This window comes from Sciurus vulgaris (assembly GCF_902686455.1).
Source record: "Sciurus vulgaris genome assembly, chromosome: 10".
NCBI lineage: Eukaryota > Metazoa > Chordata > Mammalia > Rodentia > Sciuridae > Sciurus > Sciurus vulgaris.
Genome location: NC_136470.1, coordinates 115,756,042 through 115,782,747, shown reverse-complemented (window position 1 = coordinate 115,782,747; position 26,706 = coordinate 115,756,042). Strand labels below are relative to the sequence as shown.

The 26,706-nt window shown below is 49.2% G+C and overlaps 1 protein-coding gene across 4 annotated transcripts in view; it reads left to right on the top strand.

The window, feature by feature from the left end:
* CACNA2D2 (calcium voltage-gated channel auxiliary subunit alpha2delta 2) overlaps positions 1–26,706 on the top strand; it is a 137,913-nt gene that overhangs the window by 40,806 nt on the left and 70,401 nt on the right. The window lies entirely within an intron of this gene.

The following is a 26,706-nucleotide window of genomic DNA, read 5'->3' as shown; positions in this document are numbered from 1 at the left end:
ACTTTACCACTGAGCCATATTCCCAGACCATTTTTGTTTTGAGACAGGACCTTGCTAAGTTGCTGAGTCTGTCTTTGAACTTTTGATCCTCCTGCCTCAGCCTCCATAGCTGCTGGGATTACAGACATGTGCCACTGCACCTGGAGAGCCAGACTTTTGAGACTCATGTCTCAGAAAACCTTCCTGCTTCCCCACACTTGATAAAAATTTCAGATGGGTTAGAAGTCCAGGCTGGAAACCATTTGCCTCAGATTTTCTTTCTTTTCTTTTTTTACTTTCTTTTCTACCCCCCACCCAGCCCCCACCACCCCCACCTTCCCCCCATATGAGGGATTGAATCCAAGGGTGCCATAACAATGGTAATGGACTTTATTCAGTGGTGAAGAACTACATTCCAAGTCTATTTTTCTTTCTTTCTTTCTTTTTTTTTTTTTTTTTTTTTTTTGAGTTAGGGTATCTCTGTACTTGTGATCCTCCTGCCTTAGCCTCCCAAGTTGCCGAAATTATATGTGTGTGCCACCATACCTGCCTGCCTCAGATTTTCTAAGGCAGCAGCACTCCATTTCTTCTATCCTCCTGAGCTAAGGAGAGGTCCAACCAGAACAATTGTAGAGGAGGAAAAGTTTATTTGGAAGCTCAAGGTTTCAGAGGTATCAGTCCGTAGATAGTCAGCTCCATTCCTCAGCACTCAAGGTGAGGCAGGACATCATGGCAGAACAGTATGGCAGAGGGAAGCAGCTCACATAATGATCAGAGAGCAGAGAGAGATTCTACTCGCCAGATACAAAATATATACCCCAACATTATGTCCACAATGACCCACCTCACTCAGCCACACCCAACCTGCCTTTAGCTACCACCCAGTTATTCCCCATCAGGGGATTAATTCACTGATTGGGCTAAGGCTCTCATAACCCAATCATCCTCCTCTAAACCTTCTTGCATTGTCTCACACATGAACTTTTGAGGGACACCTTTCATCCAAACCATAACAGATCCCAAGGCATTCTGATTCCCAGTCCCTTATACATGGCCTGGGTGTTTTTGTTTGTTCATTTCATTTTAATCAAAAACTCATAAAAATTTTTCCCTCTGCTCAATGTTCAAAAATTTCACACTGCCTGGCGCAGTAGTGCATACCTGTAATCCCAGCAGCTCAGGAGGCTGAGGTAGGAGGATTGTAAGTTCAAAGCCAACCTCAGCAAAAACAAGGCACTAAGCAACTCAGTGAGACCCTGTCTGTAAGTAAAATACAAAATAAGGCTGGGGATGTAGCTCAGTGGTCAAGTGCCCCTGAGTTCAATCCCCAGTACAAAAAAAAAAAAAAAAATGCACACTGATTTACCTCAGGGGTGTATATTTTCATTTTTTACCAGTCAGTAGGCACTTCGAATCTAGATAATCTTGTGTCTGTCAGTTCTGGGAAGATTTCTTGAATGATTTCTTTGTTTTATCCCTTCTCTTTTCTCTGTCCTCTTTCTAGAATCCTTAACTCAGACCTCTCTCCTTCTCTCTCCCCTCTTCCTTTCTAATTTTTCATAGCCTTATTGTTAGATTTCTCAATTTTATCTTCCAATCTTTCTATCAGACTTTGCATTTTACCGTGGCATTTTAAATTTCCAGTATCTATTTTTGCACCATTTTTTAAAAAAAATTTAATATATTTTAATTTGTTCTAATTAGTTATACATGACAGTAGAATGCATTTTGACACATCATACATAAATGGAGTATAACTTCTCATTCATCTGGTTGTACATGATGTAGAGTTACACAGGTCATGTAATCATATATGCACATAGAGTAATAATGTCCAATTCATTCTACTGTCATTCCTACCAATGCCCCCTCCCCATTTTCACTATCCTCTGTCTAGTCCAAAATACCTCCATTCCTTTTTGCACCATTTTGAAAATAGCATCTTTTTGTTTCATTAGCTCTTTGAGGACAATAATACATTATTTTTATAAAAACTTTTTATTTTTAATTTTAGACTTATAGAGAAATTCCCTAACCCTTTACTGTTTCCTCAAAGTTATCACCTTGAAGAACCATAGTACAAATATCATAAGAAACTGACTTGAGTGCAACCTTACTTGGATTTTACCAGTTTTTGCACTCTTTTCCTTTATGCTACTCCAGGATCAAAAATAGTGAACTCCATTGCATGTATTTGTCATCTCTATTTAGATTTCTCTAAACTGTGAAAGTTTCTACATCTTTCCTTGTCTTTCATGACCTTGACACTTTTTTAAAAGTGCTGGCCAGTGATTTTGTTTAACATTCCCCAGTTTGGGTTTTTCTGATGTTTTCCTTTGAGTAGATTGAGGTTATGCATTCTTAGGAAGAACACTATAGACCTGATGTGTTCTCAGAGTTAGGCTGTTAATATGTCTTGTTGGTGGTGATGTTCACCTTGATCACTTGGTTAAGGTAGTGTCTGCTTGGTTCCTCCATTATAAAGTTGCTATTTTTCCATTTGTAATAAATTTCTGGTGGGAGATACTTTGAGGCTGTGCAAATATCTTATTTATCCTCAAACTTTTGCCCATCAATTTTAGCATCCCTTGGTGGAGCTTGCCTGCAACAGTTACCACTGGGGTATTCAAATGTTTTTTTTTTTTCTCTTTCTCTCATTCTCTCATTTGTTAAATGCAATTCTTCTGTTATGAAAAACTATCTCTTCCCTGCTTCTAATTTATTTTTCCAATTATTTATATCAGTGTAGACTCATGACTGCTTATTGTGTTCTAGAGGTATAATTCAATAGTATCATTATTAGTTGTGTTGCTCCAGCTCCAGCTATTGGGAACTCTTTCAGGCTGGCTCCTGTGCCCTTTTGAAATGGTTTTTTGGCCTTTCTTTTACTTGCTGTTACCACAAGATACTCCAAGCTCATCTTATATTTTCCCTGTCCCATTCCTGGAATTAGCTACTTCTCCAAAGAGTTCTGATTTCATTGGAGAATATTTATAAATCAAGATCTGGGGACTGAGTGTGCTCACTGATACTGGGTGTTACTGCCTTTGGGCCCTTTCAGGATCAGGAGTAGGAGATATATGTACACATACTATCCCACATATGTACAATATCCATAATCACATCCTCATCTATCCTTTTGTATATATTTTCAAACCAAAAATCTATACTGATGCTTCCATCTCCAATCCAGTACCCTGGGGCTCATTCAAGTCTTCCTCCTTTCCTGTTGTTGATTTCCTTTTTCAACAATGAGAACCCAGTTCTCATTATCTACAAAGATGTCCTTGTTAGCTCAACCATAGTGTGCACACTTTATGGCATATTTTACATGTTCTTCCTGTGCAGACCAGCTTCTGTCAAGTTCTTTTTGTTTGTTTGTTGTGGCCTCTGGCTCTGAGGTGCCTGTCTCCCCAGTATTTGGGGCTTCACATGCTCTGCACATCTTTAAGTAGACAGAGAAGACCATGTGATAGGAGCTGATGCATGAGATTAACATAATCATCTGGGCCTCTAGTCAAAACACCACTGAAGAATAGGGCCCTGAGTGTGTGGAGACTCATGGATCATGGGGTTTTTTGTGTGATCTAGCCAAGTTGCATTTCTGGGCTGTAGGTTCCCCCGAGAAGGTTCTCCCACTGTTCCACTTGAGGTTCCAGGACTTAGTCTAGGGGCTCCCCACCATTAACCCACTGCTGGCAGAAGTGACCCTTCCAGAGCCTGCTGAGTCAGTCACTGTGGTCCATCTACTTCCAGCTTCCAAAAGGTTGTTTATGGTGCCTCCTCCCCATTCTCATCTCTCTGAGTTTTAGCCATTTTGAGTACCCTTTCCTTTCATTTCAGAGAGTTTGGGGAAGAGCAGAAGTTCCCAGACTCCAGTTCTTTTCACTGCTCTTATAGCAGCATAGCCCTTGCAGTGTGGTTAAGTGAAACCTGTAAATGGATGGACAAGAAGTTCTGTAGCTGTCTGGCCTTCTGACTTCCCTCACACTGAATCTCCCCACTACCCTGAACTTCTACTTAAGCCCAGTGGCTGCAGTACTACCCAAGGCTCTGGGAAACACAATTGGAGAACGATTGCCCTGTGCCTGGGAACATGTTGGGCAGAGGGCTTGGTGTAGAGTTAGCAGCAGGGAACCTGTGTGAACAAAGGAAGGAGTTGGAGAGTGGGTAAGAGGCCAACCTCATAGACATACTTGAGCCTGATTCAGGCACCCCTCATCCTGAGTCTCAGGTTCCCCACTTGAACATAGAAATCCCTTGCAGATCTGGTGTACACAGTCAGCAGTGGGGAAGAGCTTTGCTGATAAAGTAAGTTCTGACTTGGTTGAAAGTAAGTTCAGAACTTACTTTACCCTGAGCCTGGCTGGTGACTGAGGGCAGAACAGCTCCCAAAGCCTCAACTGGTTCTAAATGAGCTGGGGCAGGCCCTGTCTTCAGTGTAGTTCCAGGTTTCTGAGCCTCCCCAGAGCCATGTCCTAATGATTCTGCCCCCACCCCCCCCCGCCAGGGTACCTTTTCTGGTCCCCATTTTCATCTATTGAAATAGAGCTGTTTCCTAAGCTGAAAGAGCCAGGACTTGAAGACAATCAGACCAAAACAATCCCCTCAAATATCAGGTGACCTGGGCATCAGTTTCCTCATCTGGAATTGGGAAGTGTTATTTCTGCTTTCAGGGTTGTGTTGAGATGATGAAGGATGAGAAGTTGCTGCTGGTGACAGAATCAAGCCTGATATGTGTTGAGGAAGTGACAGAGGCTACAGGGGCAAGAACTGGATCAGGAGCTAAAGGCTGGAACTGGAGGCAAGGCCTGGGCCTGGGGACACAGCTGGACTGAAGCTCTAGAGGCCCAGGGATGACTTGAAGCCATGGTCAAGGGTTCTAGGAACTGAAGGGAAGGAGACATCCATCATGCTAAGGATAGGGCTAACAGGATAGAGGAGGTTGCAGGCTGTTTTGGAATGACTTTTTGCAGGCAGCTGCTATTACAAAAAAGAAAAAATAAAGATATTTAATAGGAAAGGAGATCTTGGTCCCAGCTTCCTTGATGGTATTTTGAGAGGCTGGGTGAGCTGGACCACCTGCCATAGCCTCATTTATTAGTTTATGTCCTGGCTTCATTCAGCGAGGATTGGCGTAGGGGTCAAGGGCACTTGAGAATTCTAAATAGACAGTGATGTTCTTGGGGAGGCCACAGGAGTATCATGGAGGGTGTAGGGCAGTTTACTGTGCCTCCTCTGATCTCTGCAGAGTGCATGTAGGTACCTTATCTTCCCTTCCCTGTTTTTGAGTTTTCTCTTATAACATACACAATGCTCTACACTCCTGGTTTGGGGCAGTTAGGCACAAAGGAATGGAAGGTGGACAAAGGCTGAGGGGAAGGGCTAACTGAGGAGAGGCAAAGAGTATGGAGCCAGGCCTAGGAGGGCAGCAAGGGATTCAGGTGAGTCCTGAGCAGGAATGCAAGTGGGGAACTGTCCCTCAGATCCCCTTGGCCAATATCTGGGGAAACTGAGGCCCACCCAGTGAGGCCTGGGACAGACTCTCAGCCACACAGCAAGCTTCAGCCAGATCATAGGATCCAGATCCTATCCCAGGCCAGTGGGTGAAAATTGTCAAGTCACAATGTCATTTTGGTTGCAGTGGATAAGACACATCTGTGCGACACATACACTCAACCTAGAAGGGAATTGACCCATCCTTTGAATATGAGCCCCTTCTTCCTCCCAACCCCAGTTCTTGCCTCTCATTCTGGCAGCTTTGTTTTTTGGAAGTCAACCATGAAGACTTAGGTTCAGTGCTAGTCGAAACCAACAATCTCCTTTTTGCAGAGACCAAGCCCCTCACATTCACACACAGACCTTCTCTATCATTCCCAGCCTTGGGCAAATGACTCCACCTCCCTGTGCCTCGGTTTCTTCATGTATAAAGCAGGACTAATACTCCCTGTCCTGCCCTCCTGGGATGTTACAACGTTTAAAGGACACATACATTCCATTCCATGGGCTGCAAACCAAAGGAGTCCTGGACAGTGGCTAATAGACACCCTTCTCTGAGGGTCAGAAATGGACATTGCTTGGCTCTGGGGACAGGCCTGTATGGATGGGGCAGAATGTGGAGAGGAGTGGGGCATGCAGACCCAAGTGTCTGTTTTGCTGATTGCTCCTTTTGCTTTCAAGGAGATTAAACTATTTTTAGTCTGCGCTACTGCTGGTGAGACGTCGGAGGAAGCCTTTCCATCGCCGAGATTTTCTGGAAGCTGCCAAGTGTGGTCTTCAGCTCAATTCTGGGAGCCTCCCAGAGTGGGCGGGAGGGACGTCACCATCTGGGGGCTGTGGGGACGGGCTGGTGTGTGGTTGCTTCCCTAGGTCCTTGCTGCGCAGCTCTCCCTGAACCGTGTGGTCCTGGCCTGCGGAAAGCAGTAATCTGATGTGCCCGATGTTTGTAACGCTGTGTTTAAAAAAAGTAATTTATTTTCTAATTATTCCTTGTCTTGCATAACCGTGGATTGCCAAAGTGTCGCTATTTAAAATATTTATCTCTCCACGCCGCAGGAGCAGCTCTGGAGCGTGGAGGGGGAAAAAATAAAAGTCCACGTGCCGGTCGCAAGCATATTACTTTGACTCGTCCTGGTGGCTTTGACGTCTCCCTGTAAATACATTTATTTTTCATTAGGACGTTTCTGAGCTTGTGGCCCCCAGAGAGCAGAGTGATTATGCTGTTCATCTGCAAGAGATGCAGTAGTAGTAGGGGTGCTTGAGGAATGAGCTCCACTGAGCACATCCCATGCTCATCTGTGTGGGCAAGGGTCTGACGGTGTGACTCCTATGCGTGCACAGGAGGCCGTGTGATGCAGGGCTGCACGTATGCCAGGCAGATGTAGCCAGACACTTAGAACTTCTGATTCAATGGGGAAACAGGCCCAGAGAGGGTCTGCCTTGAAGTGCAATCAGCCTCACAGGCAAAGTGGGTAGCAGGCAAGTGACCTATCCTATCCCAGGGGGCCAGAACTTTCTCTTCAGCCAGGAAGGCTTTGGGGTTGAGGTCAGGGAAATCCTGGGTAATTTCAAGGGTATCACACATTCATAGCTCCAGTACAGGACCTGTGGGTGCTGCAGGCAGGGTTCCCACATGTGAGTTGATGACCCAACTCTCTTTCACCGCTCCTCTGTAGGCTGTGAGTTTGAACCATGGTACAGAGGCTGGTCCGAGGGCTGGGACTGTACCCCATCTCCAGCCACTGGTGGAGCAGGAACTGGACCTGGCTCCTCCCTCACTAACAGGCTCTTTTCCAATCCAAAAAGAAAAAAAAAAAAAATTTTTTTTTTTTTTTTTTTTTTTTTTAGCTCACTGAATCTAAGAGAGTTTTATGCTGAATTTTAAAATACCTTATTTTTCCAGTCTCTAAACTGCTAATCTCCCAGGCTGAGGGATTCTGGGACAAAGGCAAGGCCTCGAAGTGGAAATCTGTAAAATTAGCTTCAGCAGTATTAGTGTTTGCAGTTGGAGATTGAAAAATTGCTTTCCCAGCCTGATTGGAGGCTCCATTCTCCTCAGGGAAGAGGCAAGGACTCCGTGCAGATACACTGAGGGACAAGTGCTGGAAGGCTGTTATGAGGCCTATAAGCCAGACTTCCCTGTGCCAGGCTAGGGAGGGTGGTGGGTCTTCTGCCTGAGTTGCCCGCAACAGCCCACAGTTTTCCTAAGGCTATGGGTACTTAGCAGGTGCCAGGTAAGTGCAGTGGAATCCAGCCAGGTCCCTTGCCCTTCTTTCCCTCCTGGACTCTGTTCCCCGACCCCCACCTCAGTGCTCAGACACAAGAGGGTGGGGGAGGCTTCCGGAGCCTGGCAGTGGGGCCAGCTCTGGTGCCTGTGGGTGTGCCCATGTGGCCCATCAGGCCTCTTGTGTGCTTGATTGCCTCTGATTGGCTGCAGCTGAATTCAGCAAAAGCTATTATTTGCCCTTGATGAGCCAATCAGATGGCCTCATTGGCCATTCAGAGCAGGCACCGGAATCTGGGGGGAGATGAGGCTCAGCAAGGGGGGAGCGGGTGAAACAGATGCAGGACCTGAGCCTGGTCTGTGTCCACCACGACCTTCACACAGATCATACCTCACTTCCCTGACTCATCACCCCAAACCAGGGCTCCTTGTTCCCCCATTAGCTACCTCCTGGCTTTTGCCTACAGTGTTCCCTCTCTGGAAGCACCTTTCCATACATCTCTACCTGTCTGATCTCCTTAAGACTTCCTCCATGGAGTCTACTTCCACCTTTCCAACCTAAGGTGAGCTCTTCCCTCCAAGCTCCTAGAGCATGCCGCCCGCCCCTTTCTCTTACTTTACCAGGAATTACAGAAATCAGAGATGGCAGGTCAAAAAGATTCAGACAGACTGGGTTCAAATCTTAATCAGCCTCTTTATAGCTCTGGGACCTTGAACAGGTGAATTCCCCTCTATAACTTTTATTTTCTCACCTGTAAGACAGCCTAATAATTGTACTTCCTTGAAGTGGATGGGGCGTGAATTTGGGGGTTTGGGGTCTGGCAGGCCCAACCAGCCCTCATGGCAAACCTTCTTGAGCTTCTGAAGACTGACCCAAGGTTTGGCACTGGTGTGGGCAAATGGGCCCTGGGCAGTCCAATGGCTCTGAACATTCAGGGGATGTTCAGATGCACAGAGACCAGAGCAGGTGGCATGCAGTAGACAGTGTGATGTGTTTGTGCCACAGAGAGGCTATGAGGATGAATGGGACAAATCAGATTACCAGGAGGCTTAGGAAATGCCCTGGAGGATGCTAGGGGCAGAGGGGTGAGCATTTCTGGTGAAGCATGGACAAGGGCCCAGCATGGGAAAGAGAGGGAAGAGGCTGGCATTGAGGCTCAGTGATGTAGAGATGGATCTATGGGCCCTTTATGGACCAGGGAGAGAACTGAGCCTCTATCATGGGAATATTCCTGGGAAACAGACTGTGAACTCTAAGATTTACACACAACAAGCCTCTCCATCAAATTCCAGCAAGGGGGAGTCCTAGCTTCAGTGGGGACTAGAGGCCACTTCTGCAAGCTCAGAAAATTTAGGGAGTCTAGGAATTCAAGGTTCTCAAGTGCAGTGACTCAGATGGTCCCATCTAGGGGTCCTAGCCTCAGTGTAGCCAACCTGCTGGGATTGAGACTGTAATGCCTTCAGGATCTTTGATTCAGTAATTAAGTCCTGTACCTGACCCTCAGCTTTTCTGCCTCTGGCTGCAGAAGATGAGAGTCTTTTTTATATCCTGCCAAAGGGGCTTCTGGCTTTTACATTTCACCTTAAATTCGTGATTAATCACACTGAGTCTTTCATTGTCTCTCCAAAGCCTCAATAGCCCCTAGCCACAGCCGACCGGTTCCACAGTTCTTATAATTACACTTTTCTGAACTCCTCAACCACCTGAAATATTGTGCCTGTTCATAGGTATTCCATTTCAGTTCACAGTGGGTGAACATTTGATGAGTTGCACGTGTCACATGCCAGGTTTGTCAGTGTCCCACCTACCTCCACAGTGAGGTTCTCATTGTCAGTAGGACAGGGCCCACTTTAGAGTTGGCTTTTTAGGACCCCTCCCATTACCAGGTGTGGTGGGCCCATTTCCTGAAGTCAGACTCGGAGATGGTGTGCAGGAGTTTATTGGGGACCACACTTGGAAGGATTGAAGGAAGTAGGACTGGATAGCAGGAAAAGTTTGGCTGAGATGCATTCTCAACAGAGCCAGGGACTTTTATTTATGCATTTATTTTTGGAACTGGGGGTTGAACCCAGGGATACTTTATCACTGAGCTCCATCCCCAACCCTGTTTATTTTTCATTTTGAGACAGGATCTCACTCAGATGTTAATGGTTTTATTAAGTTACTGAGGCTGTCCTGGAACTTCTGATTCTCCTGCCTCAGCCTCCTGAGTCACTGGGATCGCAGGAGTGCGCCACTATGCACAGCAGGATCAGGCCCTCGTACTCCCCCTCTCACCTATATATCACCCAGAGTACAGTGGGATGCCTTCCTTCTGCTTAGGGGACTGCTCCAGAGAAGGACTCAGATGAGAGTTGTCAGAAGCAACCCACTTAGCAACTGGGGGGATGAGAACTTTGTCCTGAAGTAGAAATCTGCCACACAACTTAGATTCGGGTTCCGGTTGTGCCTTTTACCAGCTCACATGACTCCCAAGGGCTCTCCTAGATCATTGCCCCACCTCTAAAGCAGTACATTATCAAGCCTCAGCTCCCAAGACAGAGTGATCTGAGAGTGGCTCAGAGGCATGTGAATTCAAGGCTGTACAAGTGTGTGGTGGGAACCAGTTCCAGTCACTATCCAGGTAGGAGGTCAGGGGCACTGAACTGTCATTGCATGAGTAAACCAAAACCCAGGGCAGCCTGGATCTGAGGAAATGGAAGATGTGGGCCAAGTTTGCACTGTCAATTTAACCCCAACAAAGTAGTCCCAGTGCCTTTCAAGCGGTCAGGGATAGAAGTAGTGTTGCCTAGAGGGGCAAGCAGATGAAGGCAGGCTGAGTTCAGGGCACGGAACTCCAGGACAATTGGTGGTATTTGTTCAACAAAGTGACCCAAGAGTGGGGGCTGTGAGGTATCCAGAGACAGACAGGACTTAGAAACAGACCTTGGTTGGGGGATAAAAATGATGATGATGCAAACAGGCAGGTGGCTGCCCATGTAGGGGCACCAGGAGCCATCAGGGGTTAGACAACGAGCCCTTGCAGAGATCATGGGCTGGTCCCCTTAGTAGAGGTCTCTGCAGACAAGGTGATTCTGGGCATACCGTAAATGACTCCTCATTTGCAAGGGACCTATGCGGATGGGGAGATGGCTCAGAGACAGGTCCCTTATCCAAGACTGCCACAAGGCCACTGTATTATTCAACTTTCCACCACTGTGACAAAGTACCTGAAAAAGACAACTTAAAGGAGCAAAGATTTATTTTGGCTCACAGTTTCAGAAGTTTCCCTGGCTCTTTTTTTCTGGGCAGAACATCGTGGCGGAGAGCACTGGTAGTGAAGAGATGCTTGCAGAGAGCTAGGAAGGAACTAAGGACAAGATATGCCTTCTAGAGCATGCCCCCAGTGACCTACTTCCTCCAACTTGGCCCCACTTCCCACAATTTCCTCTACCTCCTAATAGTCTGTTCAATAAGAACCCATCAGTGAATTAATCTATTCATGATATCAGAGCCCTCTTGATCCAATTACTTACCCAAAGCCCTGACCTCTGAATATTGCAGCATTGGGAACCAAACCTTTGACATATAAGCCTTTGGGGAACTTCCCAGATTCAAACTATAACAGTCACATGGGCCAAAAACAGCCATGGCATCAGCCTGGGCAGCTGATGTGGAGGAACATGAGTGTTGGGGTCAGCACCTTGCAGGTGTGGCTGTGGCAGAGAGGTGATGGTTTGCTGGAGGAAGGCTCTGAGCCAGGCATGCGTGTTTTGAGCATGCCTGTTAAAAACCATCATCAGCCTTAGTGTTCCAACAGCCTCTTTCACTTTGTAAAAGCCTTTTCTTTCGAAAAATAAAAGAAGATTGGAGGCAAGTACAATATTTGGCTGTGGCGGCTGTTAATTTGGCACTGAATGTCACCTCCGCCTTTCTCTTCCCTGATGCCAAGTGTGCCTTTCCTGGCTCTGGGTGGGCGGATGGGGTGATGGGGGTGCAGGGCGGTCTCCCCGAGCCTCTTAATATTCGAGATTCATTTCCTTAAACACACATTGTCTCACTCCAATTTCACGTCCGAGCAGTTCTGGCGAGGAATTAGCAGCTCTTGGGAGAGAACGGGCGGGTTCTGTTTACACGGGGCCGGGCAGGAGGTGAGGAGTGTGGGCAGGGGCTTGGGGCTGTTTGCACAGGGAGCTCACAGAGGGCCTGGGTCTGGGGCTGCCTTGGGTGACCAGAGGTTCTCAAAGGAAACCAGGCAAGCCCCTGTCACAAGATTGTATAAATCCTGCTGCATATCAGGTGTCCTGAGTACATGGAGGAAGACTATAATGATTTAGGGGACAAATGGAGGATATTGGACTTTCAGCTCAGAAGTGACCAATTGGCCCAACTCCCTCAAGAGAGGACGGGCTAAAATCAGGGTCAACTTCTGCTTGATCTCCTCTGTGACAGGAGCTCACTAACCGGAGGCTGTTGTTTCCTTGGATCAGGCTCCGAGGACCCCTCCTCCAAATGGTGTGCAACTCCAACTGCATGTCCTCTCTGCAACCCCCTGCTTGAGAAGCTACAGTCCTGTTCTTGTCTGGGAGAATGAACTCCAGTTTGTGGGTGTTCCCTCAGGGCCCAGCCTCAGGTCTCTCCCTGTCCTCACTCACTAGTTCCAAGGGTCATGTGAGGAGTATGGTGGCAGTGCTCAGGGCACAGACTCCCACGCCTGCTGCCTTTCTCTTCCAGACCTTAAGAGAGGATCAAAGGGTCCTGGAGAGAGACATGCTTTAACCCCTTCCTTACAGGTTCCCTTTCAGACAGTAGGATGGCAACCCAAGGATTGAACCATTCCTGGCTGGGCTTACCTTTGGATGTCTGATGTCCTCCAAGGCCAGGCCTGTCCTTTTATGCCCTTTCTACCCTCCCGTGCCCATAGCCCACAGTCAACCCCCAAACTCCCCTCCCTGAGGCAGGGCTGTGCATACCAGAGAGGCAAGGCAGTGCTGAGCCTAAGGAGTACTGAGGAGGAGGTGACCCATCCCCAGCTCTCCTGGGCCGCCACTCATTCATCACCTCTTCGAGGGGAGACCTGCTAATTTGTCAGTCCATTAGCTGGGCATGAGAAGCATATGGACCCGATTCTGGCTGCCCTCTTTCTGCCCGCCTTAGAAGCATCATCTGGACTCACTGCAAGGACTCAGGTCCAGGCTTGGATCCCAAGACTGGGGGTGGAGCACCATCTTACCCTGAGACCGAGCCCTCAATAACGGCTCACTCTTGGCTACAATAAGACTACACTTAGAGATAAGTGACAGAGCCTCTCTCTAAGCCATGGGCTAGAGAAGACCCTGCTTTGGGGAAATTGGGCCTTATTTCAAGTGTTCAGAGACAGGTAATTTTCTCCCACCCACCATCAGCAGGGAGATCAGTCATTTTCATGCTGTTTCTACATGCTTTTGTCTTGGAGATGGGGGTAGGCAGGAGGGGTGTGTTGTCTGACAGTTCCATTGTTGCTTCCCCCCACACAAGAAGGGGGTTTATGCACAGGGGCTCTCTGTTACAACCTATCATCTTCAGTGGTGGGTTCTGTGTTTGTGGCCTGGGTCTGAATGTGTGACTTATGCAGGGCTGTAGTTCCTCTGACATGGTGGATGGAAGGGAAGGGGACTGGGTCTGCTCAAGGGCATCCTGGGCCTGTGCACACTTTACATAGATATTCCCTGAGACCTACTGGACTTGAGCAGAAGGACACAGGGGACTTAGGGCTGTGCTCAGGGAAGGGTGCAATCCTCCCCCATTCATTGCAAGCCTTCCTCCTGTATGCTCGTGTAAACCTGGACGTGTGCACACCAGACAGTTGTACCTGGACACATACACTGGGACATGTGTGTATACATAGTCACTGGAACGTGTGTTTGGCATGCATAGCTCATTGGAACACCATTACCTTCTCACATGCATGCCAGTGAACATTTGTGTGCATACATGCTACTGTGCACCATTCACATGGTGTGCCCTCCAATATATGTGTACAGACACTCTATCACCCACATTGGCTCTTGCATCATCTGGATTTATGGCAGGAGATAAATTTGCAGTTTAGCAACCCTAAACCTGCCAGCACTATAAACTCAAAGAGCCAGATAGTCAGAGCTTTGCTGAGCCTTGGCGACTCTGCAAAGCATGTACCACATCAGAGGGAGTTTTCCAGCCTGCTTTGCAGGACAGTCCTCCAGGGCATAGTATATTCAGACCTAATTGGCAGAGAGGCCTATGCAGGGAGGAGTCAAGAGTCAGCGCCATGGTCACCACCATGAGGGCCTCAGCCTGGGACATCTCCAGTGCTCCCCAGGGGCTATACCGGTGACCATAGCTGGGAGGAGCAGGGGCATTTTGGAGGCCATGACTAGTATGACTCCTAGCAGTTCTGGGACCTGAAGGGGAGGGGAGTTTCCTATTTGGACACCCATGGACCTGAGCTATGTTCCAGTGATGATGTGATAGGTAGAGCAGGGAACACATTTGAATTCTGGAGGAGCTCAGAGTTTGCCAGGGTTCTACAGTGACTGGGGCAGGGGAGAGGCCCGGGGCATGGAGTTCTAGGCAAGTGGGCAGGGAGGCTACACAGCCCAGAGTGCCAGCAGGAAACCAGAGGGACTAGTATGTATTCAGAGACACTCTAGGAACAATGACTGGGTAGGACTGACCCAGGCCTCTTGTCTTGGTCCTGCCCTGAAGGCCCTGAGAAGGTGGTCAACTGGGGTCCAGCCTCAAGAGCCTTCCCCAGCACTCCTAGAAGACCTGGGCCCATAGATTCTTCTTGGGAAACCCTTGACTAAGCCCCCTTTGAGGGGTCTCCTAGCTGGCCCAGTGGGGGTAGGGTAAGGAGGAACACAGCTGCCCAGTTCTTTCTGTGCTAAGGAAGAAATGAGGCCACTTACATAATTGGGGCAATTTGTTCTACTCTTGTCCTCCTGGCATCATTGCCCTCACTGCCTCCTTGCTCAGGGAATTCTTGATGGAACTAGAAACTCAGGCCTCCCTCCCACTCTCCTTCCTCCCCGAGGTTGCTGAACATAGGATGTGGGAGAATGGGGTGCCATCATCTCGAAGACCTGACTATGGTCTAGCCTATGGGAAAGTGGTGGGGTGAGGGAAGAAAAAGTACAACATGTGTGGGGACCCAGGCCTCTAGGCCGCTAGCCTGCCGGACAATGCACAGTTTCTCAAAGAGTTCACACCCTAGACTCAAGCAAGAAATGTGGGACAAAACTGCCTCTCACTACCCTGGACCCCTTCCCCCAGCAACTCAAATCTGTCCTTGTCTTTCCTCTCCCCACAATCCCTCTAAGCAAAAAGATTGGGGAAATGAGCCCTCAGGGTCTGGGTGAAGCCGTTGATCAGAGTGAGAATTCATTCGGCTCCCTGATGAATCTGTTATCCTGAAGGGGCTGGCCTCCCAGGAGGATTCACTCTGAGACATGGCTCTCTGTAGACACTCATAGTTAGGATTTACAAACATGGGACTCAGCTAAGCCCCCTGATATTCACAGCCCTGGGGCAAGTAGCCCTAGGGACATTGCTGAGGGGCAGTCTGGGTGGCTTCCCAATGGAGGGAGGAGCAAGGTTGAGCCTAAGAGGGTCTAAGGATCTCAGGTGATAGAGACCAATTGCAGGAGATGGGGTAAGCTCTGGAACAGGTTCTGTGTTCATGCACTCAATTAGTCCACTTAGTCGTTGATTCCCAGTTCTGCCAGTTATTCTCTGTGCCTTGTTTGCCTCCTTTGTGAAATGGGGATAGCAAGTGGGGCTTGTGAAGGTTTCATGCAACAGATGACTGGGGTGGAGGTTTGCTTTAGCCATGCCACTATTGGTACTTATTCCTGTAGTAATCATCACCCCCATCCAGCAGCCCCCAAAGCTGGGCAACGAGGAGGTGGTCCATAAGGAATGGGGGCCCAGACACAGCATTGGCCTCCCCTGAGCACAGCACACTTACTTAGAAGTTCATGGCTGTTCAGACTCGACCCTATCAGTGTTTGCCGGCATGTCAGGCTGTCAGTCCTGTTTGCACAGTTTGTTTGCATGGCAAACACAGTATGTGGGTGCAAGGGAAGTAAATGCTGGCCCCGGTGGCCACTGGGGTTCTTGCATTCATAGAGAGAGAACCTGGAGCCACAGGTACCACAGATTGTCTCTCTCTCACCCTGCAGTGAAATAAGGGGAGACTGAGGTTCAGAGAGGAGCCAGGGCCTGCTCAGGAGCACCCATCAAGGACTGAGTCTTGAATTCACTGACCCCAACACTGGGAAATCTTTGAGCAGTAACCACCTTGTATTTGGACCACCCAGGTCCAAAGTAAGAATTTTCCTTTGAGGGCCCAGGAGAGGCTGTGAATCATGAGACAATGTCTTCCCTCCGTGCATATGTGTCTCTGTGCATACGTGTCCTCAGTGTGTGCATGTCCTTATGGCATACCTATCCTCAGTGTATTTTTGGTGTGTGCAAAATCCTTGGTGTTTCAGTCCCATTTATGTATTTATGTATACTTCCAACTTGTTCTACAGAAGATTTAGGGACACTTACAAGTATACATAAAATTCAAGAATAGCCTATAAACTGGAGAAAAATAGGAGAAAAGAAAAAAGGAAAACTAGAGGAGGGAATAAATGGAACTGGGAGATGCTGACATAGGAGGTTAACAAGAAAGAGGGCTCGGGTTGGGTGTGCTCCCTCATACACTCTGGCTCTGGTGCTCACTGCCTGCCCAATTACTGCCTGACACTCAGGCCTCCGAGCAGACTTCATCAAGGACTTAAATGGAGGACTCTGGTTCAGAGGCAACTATTGGTCAGGCCATGCCCTTGCCCCAACCAGGCCCCCCACATTATTAGGGTCCTCTCCAGCAGGAGGATGTAAAGGTTATGACCTTTAGGTAGCACCAGTCATCTCAGGCCAGCAGAGTTCTACTGCTTAAAACATTTCACATAAGCTAGGTGTGGTGATGCATGCCTATAATCCCAGAAACTCAGGAGACTAAGACAGGAGGATTGCAAATCCAAGGCCAGCCTCAACAAATTAGTGAGACCCTAAGCAACTTAGTGAAATCCTGTCTCAAAATTAAAAGGGGATGGGTAGGTGGGTATGTAGCTCAGTGGTAAAGTGCCCCTGAGTTCAATCCCAGTACCAAAACACAAAAAACATTTCACATGACTTCAGACTACATTTTGAGGTATGGACAGAGCCTCACCAGGCCTGTGGGGTGTCGGGTTCCAGTGATAATAGACAGACTGTGGTGCATTTTCTGTGAACCTAAGTATAAGGTATGAGCAGGATCTGCAAGTGGCTACCTGATTGCTGGATGGGAATGTGGTGAGGTCTGTACGTGTGACCTAGTAGGCACAGTCAGGTGCATGCGCCTGGGGCTGCATGTGTAGAGGGGAATGGAACAGTAAGGAAGGACCCTGGCATGACCTTGCCCCAAAAGGGGCCCTTCATATCATGGGAGCTCACAGCTGCCTCCTAGGCTTACCACCATATTTGCTTTTATGCCCTACACCAGTCATGCCAAGATCTTGTATTTTCAAGAGAGCAGCCAGCCTGAGGACCTGGCAGCCCCTCTCATAAATGGGGCTGTCATTGGTGCTATCATAATTTGATGACCTTTTCAGCAGCAAATCTCAGCAGGAAAGGGTAGACTTCCAGCCTTTGAGACCCAGAATATTGGTCCCTGTAATTCAGGGAGGGGGAGGGAAGGGGCTCAGGGCAATGTAAGCAGCCCTATCAGTAGGCCCCACAAGAAACAAGCATGCTCTGCATTTGACCTTCCATCTTTGAGGAACATTCGGGACAACTGACTGAGGTAGCTCAGAGCTATGTAGACTCTTGAGAGGGAAGGCTTGGGCCCAACCACCTGGCTGGTAAAGGGCAGGGTGCATTTTAAACCCATGACTTTTAGACAGTCTTAGGTGTATGTGCAGGAGATTTGGAAGTTTCTCCTTTGGACAGATTCTGGCCCTTGCTTATGGTGTCTATTTTCTCATCTGTAAGATGAGAAGTCAACCAGTGGATGAATACCTCCTTACCCTTGTCACAGGTCATGGAAGCCTAACCAGGGACTCTTGGTACAAGAGCAGCTTGTGACCACTCTGGAGTCCCTGGAGGACCTGCTCCAGCCTTGAGAAGATTGCCCCCTGAGCTCTCAGTGCTGTGCCGTATGGGGTGGAAGCAGATTGTGTCCTTTGCTTCCTAGTCTCTAGAACGATTCCTCAGTCTGGGCCTCCAATCCATTTCACGAGGAAATTTATGGGGGTGAATTTCTGCCAGCTGTAGGATATGAAGGATGGTCATCTTGGATGAGATCTCCATAACCTATTGGAGTCTTCCCAGGCAACCAAGGGCCCACCAGAACCTCCCTCTACCCTGACCATGCCCCCCCCAGCCCATCCCCTCATCCTTCCATTCCTGCTCCTGAGAAGCATAGAGAGGACTTACTCCAACCTTTTTTACCCCAAGATGAGGCTCAAAGGGAGGAGTTTAAGAGGACAGACAATAAGATAGTCACTAGGACCAGGTTTCTCTACTTACTCGAGCCATCATATGGCAAAGAGGGAGCACAGGGTCCTTATCCAAATCCAGGATAGGCCAAAGCAGTTCAAGGTGGTGAATGAGGAGCAAACCAGACTCGTCTGGGGGGCAGGTGAATGGAGATGTACCCAGGGCTTGATGGCACATCTGAGAACCCCAGCTCCACAATCTCCACTCATGGCCTGCACAACCTCTAGGCAATTTCTCTATCTCCCAGAGCCTTGGTTTCTTCAGCTATAAAATGAGAATGCTAAACATACCTGCTTCATTGGACTGTTGTCAGGACACACACAGGGTTGTGTGCTGAGCCCTGTCTGGCCACACAGAGGGCCCTGCCATCACTATCATTGTCCCTCTGTGGCTGAGAGACCTAGAGTCCTAAGGGAAGGAATGCAAGCCAACTGGGTGGGAAGGCAGCAGAAGAGAGTGGAGCCAGGGTGGGTGGCAAGGGGGCCCAGACACTGACACAAACAATCTGTTTCCCATAAACATGGGCGCCCACACCAGCCGACCGCCACCCGGGGACTTCTGTGAGTTGGGAAAGTGCGGGTATGTTTATTTGCACTCCCCCGTGCCAGCTGGTATGCTGGGCACAGCTTCCCTCCCAGCTGCCTCGACAGCCGGCGGCTCCCAGCTCAGGAAGGGAGGGGGGCAAGCAGGGGCCCTTGGATCTTGCCTGCAGCTTGTTCGCCTCAATTCAAATCGCCTACCCCAATACTATCCCAGGACAAATCCTGAGGACAGAGGGCACTGAGAGTCTTCATGGATGTTATCCATGTGACCAGTGCTGTCTTCCCTGCTCTGCAAGCTGCAGCTGTCCAGAGGCCCTTGTCTTGAGTTTAGACAACAGGTGTCCCTTCAGTGGGGTCCATGCCCCATCCCTCCATACCCCAGCTGCCTTCTCTGCATCTTAGCACACCCCAAACTAATGGGTAGTTGCAGTGGCCCTACTGCCTGCCCCAATGTCCTGGGATGCTGGGAGTTCCTTGTCCCAGGTTCTCTATTCTGTGAACACCTTGTCTGAGGTGGGCAGTGGCAGCTGCAAAGATCACACAGCACCCCCACAAAAGGTCAGGGCAGATTCTTGTCTATGAAGATGTCTCCATGGCATTGTATCACCCATTTCCAGGCATTGGTGTAGCATTTAAGATCAGAATGGTGGGACCTGGGAGGCAAGGTCTCAGGGAACCTTCCCTGGAGGTTCTTCTATTCAGGGGTTCTTAGGCATTAAATGGCCCATGCTGAAGCTTTAATATGTAACCTTGGAGAGGGGTCATAGGTGGCTTTATCCCTATATTATTTGGTTTTGAGATACATAGAAGTATACCCAATGCTGATATGGGTAGGAGGGACCCTGGAGTGTTTCCTCTCTCTGTCCCCCAGGGGCTGGGCCATTTGGGGTCATAATCTTAATAGTAGAGTAACACCCCCCGTTAGATTCCTTTCTCACTGCCTGTCCCAAGAGCATCACCTTGACCACCAAGGGAGCCAGAAATTAGGAAAGATGAAGTCACAGACTGTGAGCTTCATGTAGGCACATAGCCATGGGAATGTGGCAGCCTGAAGTTCAACTGTGCTGGGTAACTGTGGATGATCCTTCTCAGAATGACAGCTGACCTGTGGCGTGAATATGGAGCACCTCCACGAGAAGGTAAGGATGTCAGAGTAGTGGGGCTGGGGAAGAGGATGCTGTTCTTGTGTGACAGGAAGCTCACTACTTACCCAGGTAAAGTTTCCATGGTTTGGGAGCCCTGAATGTGAGAAAGTTCCTTCAGTTTTCCTGAAGTGGAATATGCCCCTCTGTTCACAATAACCATCAGAAACCTTGGATAAAGGCCCTCTGTGTTTAGAGCTGAATGGTGGCCAAAGCCCTCCAAGACTGTTTTCACCTGAGATACAGGCCTCAGTACAAGCCCAAAGATAATAGAAGTGCCACCGTTTTTAGTCAGTTGGAAAATCCACATCTGTTTCAGGGGAGCAAAGATAGGGCTATACTCAAGGATGGGCCTTTTGCTCAGTGTTACTCTGGTTTGCGTGTGGAGCAGACTTCACGGGGAGAGGGGTCTTCCTGGGGCCACTGTGGGCAGGTTGGCACAGACTGGCCCCAGATCGGCTGGGAAGATTTGGTATATTGTTTTATGTTGGGTTTCGTGTCTTTTGAAAAACAAGAGATTGAGCCTTTTTATGACATGGATTTTACAGCGTAACGAGGCAGCGTAATTTCCCATTCTCAGCGGCAAGTGCACTTTTTACACTAATTGCATAATTAGACATAATGTACTAATTGCAGTAATGGATGACAGTCAACTAAACTTTAACTTTAAAAACAGGGAGGCGTTGCTGGGGGGTGGGGGGGGTGGGTTCATGCCCCTGTGAGTTTTGTGAAGGGGAAACCTGCTGGCAAAAGCTGCTAGGCGCTGCCTCTTGAGGCGAAGGGATCAGGGAACCAGTGGGTCCTTCTCCCTTGCCCTTGGCTCTATCCCCAACAAGATCCTGTAGCATGAATGTGGCGTGCCCCTGTGGGAATGTAAAGACGTGGAGGTGGAGTGGGTCTGGGAAAGACAGTGCTCTTAATGGGCCACCAGCCAAGAGGGCCTTGTCTTCCTCTGACCCAGAAAACCAGACCAGGGGCCTGCTTTCTGTTCCCACACTATGTGTCCCGTCCCCCATATCTCACATGGACTGCATTGTAATGGTCCAGTTATAACCCATCTGTGATTCCATCTAGACAATGTGTTCATCCCAGGCAATCCCTGCTCAATACCAAAGTAAGTTATTAACAACATGAGAAACCCTGGTTGTGACAGGACACCATATATAGATGACTCACCATGGAACCAAACCACCTCAGGATGGTGGCAACATGGCCACATGGGAACCTCTCATGGCAAGAGTCAGCAGCTAATATAACTTGTAACTAACAAGCCCCTGCCCAAGTACCAACTCTGTTCTGATGGCTCCAGGGTCCCCTTGCCCTGGCTCTGCTTTAAATCCTGTCTATTCAGGGAGGGGGACTTCCTGAGGAAATATCTACAGTCCAGTGCCTAGTGTTTCCCTAGAGCATTTGGGTTAGGGTTTCCATGTGCCCAGTATGGGGCAGCCCTTCAGTTTCATCAGGGTGCAGCCTCTTCCAGATTTGTCCTGCGTAATCACAGTGGGAAAGGACACCCAGGTGCTTGGATATACCATCAATCCTCACCTTTTCAAGGTTTATTAGTGATTATGTCAATCGTCTCAAATAAAGACAGGGGGCTATGTAAACAGCATGGTGGGAGCAAGATCAGGGTTTTGGCCCTAGCTCTGCCCTACCTGGCTAGGGTCCTCAAACTGGTTACTACCTGTCCTCTACTCCTGCTACTTCCTTTTTGACCCAACTCAAGGTCCCTGAGCCATCTGCCCAAGGCTTTCCTAATCTCTGATATAAACCAATCTGGCAGGTGACCTCTGCCCTCCAATATCATATTCCAAGGTTTTTCCCTCCCCAGTATAAGCCCATGTCATGGGAACTAAAGGCCTAGCCCACTGTCCTAGTCCACTTGCTGACCTCCCTTTTAGGGATCTGTTGGCTTGAGGGACTGGGCAGTTAGATGCCCTTGTGAGATCAAAGAGCAGACACAGAGACATGGTGAGAGGGGGTGTGGAGAGCAGCTAACCACCCAGGGGTCATGTCTTGGGACTTAGGATAGAGGCTGGGATGTTGGAGCACCTGGCTGAGCCCCAAGATGAGCCTGGCCCTTGAGAAGACAGCAGCAAGACTGAGTCTGCATCAAATCTTTCGTTCCATTTTCTTTCTGATTTAATTTTCCAGAGATTAGGGCCCGTTCACCTTCTCCACGGAGAGATGTCTTGGGGTGTGCCTGTTTTCACTCCCAGGGTTGGGTAGTTGGTTAGTGATAAGATTAGTTCTGTAAGTCCTCCATCTCCTTACCTCTGGAATAGCCCTTCCACCTGTCACCAGTCCTTTAACATTAGTCCATGTTCTTCTCAGTCCCCTTTCAGGCCGACTCAATCCCCAGTTCACTTTATGCCCCCTTTCCACAGACCTCACTTTCATGTTCAGGGATTAAATAAATACAGGGGATGGAACTGCATAGATGTGCCCTAAAGCCAAGGTTTTGGATCAGATTCCAGTTCTGTCATGGGACTTCACCTTTCTGGGCCCCAATGTCCTGCCTCCTAAATGGGGATGACCAGAATGTACCCTCCTCAAGGGTTGTTGGGGGTCAGTGAGACAACTATTTAAAACACCCATCCCAGCCAGTGCTCAACAGCAAACAGGGCTGTTCCTGTATCAGGCATGGTCTGTCCTTTCTTTTCCCCTCCTCTTGCTCCTTTCCCTCTCCTGTTCCACCTTCATCCTCACCCTGGACAGGTTAGGTACTGGCTCAGGTCTGGGCTCCACTGTTACTGGCTTGCTGGGACTTTGCAAAATGCCCTCTGTTTGGGGCCTGTCACTTGTCCTGAGGCCTTTTGGCTCTGTAGGGGCTATCTTTGTGTTCCTGGCATCTGGTAGCATCTCAATTCCCCCTCTCTGTCAGGACTGTTATGAGCTATAGGGATAAGGCTGGCTCCCTCTTCCCTGCAAGTGTTCAGACTTCCTGTCCAAGGTCTCCATTTCTGCATGTGCTCTCCAGGCTCATTTCTTGTTTATGTAGAGCTTTCTAGGGAAGCAGGAAGCTGAGCAGAAGATTTGGGGCTCCAGAGGAGGGTTAGGGTTCATTCCCTCAAAATCCCTAGGCGAGAAAGCTGGCTGCACATGCTACTTTACAAAAGAATTGCTAGAGCTGAAGGACAATTGGGGTCAGAGCTAGCACTGGGGGGAGGCAGAAAGTGGAGAGATGAAGGGCTAAGTCTCCATAACTAGTAGTGTGCTCCAAACAGTCCCCTAAATTGCCTTCATGACCCCAGACACCCCTGGTCTCCCTGTTCCTCAACCCCTTTACTACTGTCTCCTGCCCTCCCCCACATGCCCACCTGTTTCCATCTGCTGCTCTGACCCACCACCATCCTACCATCCTCATGGGTTGAAGCCCCTGCCTCTTCCTCCCTATCATTCTGATTTGGAGCTGCAACAGCCTCTGGACCTGCTGTCTCCATCTCTCTCCTCCATCCAGATGCCTGGGTAGAAACAGGTACCTCTCAGGCTGTAGTTGTAATCAACTCTCTGGACCAAAGATGCCAATGAGCATGTGGTACTGCTGTGGTTGTTGAGGATCTGCACCGTGTGCCTTAACCTTTCTGCCACTTCTCAACCGATCCCATGGAGCAGCACTGGGGGCTGGGGCTTGAAGGGAGCTAGTCTTGGGCAGAATCCAGGCTCTGAAGTTGCCCTGAGCTCTCCTGGGCCCCTTGCTGAGGTCCACAGCAAACAGGACCTCCCTGGACTTCATCAATATAGAGATGACCTATCTCCTGAGGTGGGGCCATCTGCTAGGCTATATCACTTGGATCTCCCTGGGGCTCAGGGCTTGCCCAGGAGACAAAGCAGCTGGAGCAGATCCAGGGGAATATTAGAAGGGTGAAGCATTAGGGGCCTGCCATTCAAGGACTGTTACACCTCAGAGACTTATTCAAGATCAGGAACAGCCTTGACTGGCAGCTTGACCAGCCCCTGCCATTCTGGGATTCTTCCCTCACCTCACACAAAACCACTTCCAACTCATTTTCCTGCCTTCATTCTAGAGAGGATTAGATAGGCAGGGGAAGCAGAGATAGTATGAGCAAAGGTATATCAGTGGGAATCTGCATGGGCCAGGAACTCAAGGCCTACAGGCACATGACAGGTCAATGGGCCAGAGAGGCCCCAAATGCTGGCACCAGGGGCCAGCAGAAGGGTGCCATGATGGGTTCTAATGTAGAAGTGGAACAAGAGAAAGTATGGCAGAGACATCACTGAACTCCAAGGGCTCACACAACTTCAGACAGAAGTGGAGGACTAAAACCCAGACCTCAGAGCTCTGCTCTTGAACATGGAATCAGGCATATATATTTGTTGAGCATTGATTGCATGCAGACATGATGCTTGGGGAGAGATGGAAAGGAACTGACTGGCTGTGCTCTAACTGGTGTCTAGGCTCCCCAGTTATCACTGACTCTGCAGTTATCACCTCCAGGACTGAGGCTGAAGTGTTGGGGACAAGAACAGAGGACTGGGGAGGGATCTTAGAAGAGGGGGTGGGGCTGTAAGTGAGCAGAACCCAGGAGACTGATGTTGCCTACTCAGGAATGGAAGCTGATGGCTTTAGGCAGCCCCTGAGTGTGCAGATCTAGCATGTAGAGAATGGAGGCAGGAAGGGGATTGTGATGGCTTCTACAGAATTCTGGCAACCCTAAACAATAGCAGTAACAACAATAGTATAGGGTTCTCAAGGCACAAATTGGGCTGTCCTCTGTCAGCCTGTGAGGTGAGAACTGCCATTCTTATTTAATGTACTGGACCTGAGGTTCAGAGATTCATGACTTTGGCAGCATCTCAGCTTCTAAGCCATTGTGTCACCTGGTGTCCTGGGATGAGGCCCTGACCCCTAGAGATCGCCTTCCTCTGCAGGTCCCAAACCTCAGCTCAGTTGCCATGCCAGGCTTCAAAGGGCACCCTGGACTCGGAAGAGAACCCTAGGTCTCCCCAGGAAAGATGTTAGGAGACTCACATAGTCCAACCTCAGATCCTGGGAATGACCTTGACAGGGGAGTCTGAGGTATGGGAACTTTATCCTCTGGCCCTGAGAAGTCAGGCAGCTGCGCCCCCTGCTGGTGCAAGTGGCCTGGGGTGCCACTTTGCGGAGGCTTCAGCCAATGTGGAGACCATGGTACAACACACCCAGGGGCTGTGGTCCAAGGCAAGGGAAAAGAGATGTTTTAAATGTAACAAAACCTGGGAAGGATGGGTCAGGGTAGATGGGAACCTGGCTGTGCCACTCACTCACATGGCCTTCACCTGTCCTCTCCTTTTTCTGATCCTGTTTCCTCAACAGTAAGGTACAGCCACCCTGAATTTCCCTGTGACCCCCAGGCTCCAGCCCCTCCATGCCCCCTCTCTCCATCACGTCTTCCATCTGAGGGCTTCTGTCCTGAGGCAGGGACTGAGGCCTGGGGAACAGCCTGTCCTGGTGTCCACTTGGGGCCTCTGTCCTCTCTGGCTGTGTAGCCAGGCCCCGCAACTCGCCCCCTAATTGCCACTGCTCTGCAGGAAGGAGCGACTTCACCACAAATTATTTTGTTCTAAGAGAAGGACAAAAAGAAAAGAGAAGCCGGGAGGGATGGGGGTGGGGGGAGGAGGAGAAGATTGCCTGAGCCTGCTTTGTGCTGTGCTTTAACCCTTGGACTGCCAGGTGCTAGGTGGGCAGTAGGGCAGGGGCTCTGCTGCACCAACCCCCAGTCCATCCCTCTACCAGATGACAGAGGCCTTATCTCTCCACTGTCTTCTGTCACTCTCCTGACCTTATCTCTCCCTGCATGTCTGTCTCTAGTCAGCTGCCTCTGTCACCTCCTTATCTCCCCCATCACCTCCTCTCTCCAGGTTCCTTCACTTCTGCAGAGCCTGGAGGTGTGGTGCAGTCATGTCAATCTGGCCTGTGACCTCTGGTAGTGAAAAAAACACAGGCACAGGTCTCCTGAGGTCACCTGAATGGATACATGGATCTGACCAGTGTATGATGTGCACACGCGCACACACACATACACACATGTACACACCCAAGACCCCATTCACAAAGATGCCTACAGAAGCCAGACACAGTGGCACACACCTGTATTCCCAGCTACTTGGGAGACTGAGGCAAGTTCAAGGTCAACCTGGGCTATTTAGTGAGACTCTGTCTCAAAATAAAATTTTTAAAAAGCCTAAGGATATACCCAGTGGTAGAACCCCTCTGGGTTCAATCCTGGTACTGAAAAAAAAAGGGGAGAACACTTACAGAAAATTGCTTCTAAGACTCATACATATAAGCACCCAGACTTTGTCTAGGGGACCTAGGCCCCCACTTTCAGTGTGCCAGCACATACACATGCCTACAGACCCACCCTGTGAGGAGGAGGAAAGGGCAAATTTATTCCCCCCACCTGCTCCTTCCCTGGTCCCTGCCCCCATATTCTGTGCCCTGAATGACAAAGAAGCCCTGAGGCGTACCCAGAGCTCCCTCCACAGTATTTGCAAATGCCCTGGGGCCACATCAGCAGAAAGGGGTAGGGATATCCCAAGCCACTGGGAACAGCAACTGTGTGCATACAATTCGATTCAGAGTGGGTATATGTGTTGTACACACACAGGTGTGAGATCATCTTTGTGTTGATTTGTGGCCGTGTGGTATGTGCTTTTTGTCTCCATCTTCTCCCATGCCCTGCCTCCTGCTTCTGCCAGCCCATGCTTCCCATCTGTTATTTGTAGCCATTCTGAGGTAGTTAGTGAGTGCTGCTGAAGGCCCCTGAAGGGGAGATCCTGAGGCCCAAAGAA